Here is a 1,705-nt window from a genome sequence, read left to right as displayed (position 1 = left end):
TTCCATAGAAATGTAATCCTAGAATCCTGCTCCAAGGAGTGTTGTGGAGCTAAATTATACTCACAGGTTTAGGTTGGAAGGGACCTTAAATTTTATCTCATCCCACCCCTGCCATGGCAGGGACACTTCCCACTGTCCCAGGCTGCTCCAAGCCCCAGTGTCCAGCCTGGCCTTGGGCACTGCCAGGGATCCAGGGACAGCCACAGCTGCTCTGGGCACCCTGTGCCAGGGCCTGCCCACCCTCACAGGGAACAATTCCTTCCGAATCTCCCATCCATCCCTGCCCTCTGGCAGTGGAAGCCATTCCCTGTGTCCTGTCCCTCCATCCCTTGTCCCCAGTCCCTCTCCAGCTCTCCTGGAGCCCCTTTAGGCCCTGGCAGGGGCTCTGATCTCTCCCTGGAGCCTTCTCCTCTCCAGGTGAGCACCCCCAGCTCTCCCAGCCTTTCCTCACAATATATTTTATATAATATATATAAATTTCAGGCCAATGTCTACAAGAGTCACCAAATTCCAGCTTTTTCCTAAAAGGCCTGGCTGTTCCCACAGCAGAGGCTGCTCAGAGGATTTGTTTCCCTTTTCCCAACCAGAGTAAACAAAGGTGCTGCCAGCTGGCAACCAAGGAAGAATCTCCACAGGGATCCAGCCAGCAGCATCCTCCAAACCAACTGCACATCTGGGAAGCCTCCACTCCTCACACCCTCCCTGCCAGCTGCGCATCTGCACCAGCCCTCCCCAGCACCAGGCCTTCCCCAGAGCTCCCCCTGCCCCAAAAAGGGGCTTTGGGGTGGGTTTGTATCCACCAGCAGCTCCTGGGTCAGCCCCTCTTGCTCTGCCAGGTTTCAGAGGTCTGGGCTGTGGCAGTGATCCCTGCAGGAATCATGGACTGTCCACAGCTGGATTGGTTTTACTCCTTCTGGATAAATTATTTGAGCTTCCCAAGGAGCAGCCTCTCCCTGATCCTTCTTTGAACTGGCATTGCCCAGCCCAGCACAATCAGCTTTAGTGACAGGGCTGCACAGGGAATTCTGGTTAAAAATAGTTAGTAATAAATCAGTCATAGTTAATGATAAATCATAATAAAGCTAATAGTTAAAATAGTTTTAAATGGGTGAACTTTGCCTTAAAGGCTTTGTGGGGAGATACAGAGCCCTAAAAAACAGGAAGGGCTTTGGGAAGGGCTGGCTCCAGGTAAGGGAAAGCCTGGGATAAAGCCCAGCTCATCCCAACCTCCGTAGCCACAGCACTCAGAGTTCCTCAGCAGCAGCAGCTGCTTTTGGCCACAGTAATTTGTAACATGGATTTTCCATGTTCTCCAGGAGCTACTGCAGCAGTGCCAAAGGATGTGACACCGCAGAGCTGCTGGAATGGATTAGGGACAGAGCTTTTGGCAACAGAAATATGGATGAACGCTAATTTATAACCCTCCTTTTTCACACAGCCGATCAGCGGAAATGAATTCCAAACCATTCTCCGGGAAAATAACAGATCTGGCAAAATTCATCAGGACAATGTTTAATCTCCCTGGTACTTTGTCATTTTTTTTAACCTTATTTCTCAATTTTTTATTATTTTGGTAGGGTTCTTAGAAAAGAAGAATAAAAACAATAGTGTACAGTGGCCAAGGGGAAATTGGAGTTGGCTGGGGTTGTTTCTAAGAGGCACTTATAGTAATGGGTTTGAACATCCAGGGTGACCAGATGAGACC

Source organism: Prinia subflava, chromosome 12 (assembly GCF_021018805.1).
Source record: "Prinia subflava isolate CZ2003 ecotype Zambia chromosome 12, Cam_Psub_1.2, whole genome shotgun sequence".
Taxonomy (NCBI): Eukaryota; Metazoa; Chordata; class Aves; order Passeriformes; family Cisticolidae; genus Prinia; species Prinia subflava.
The sequence above is the reverse complement of the archived record's forward strand: the minus strand, read 5'-3'. Positions refer to the sequence as shown.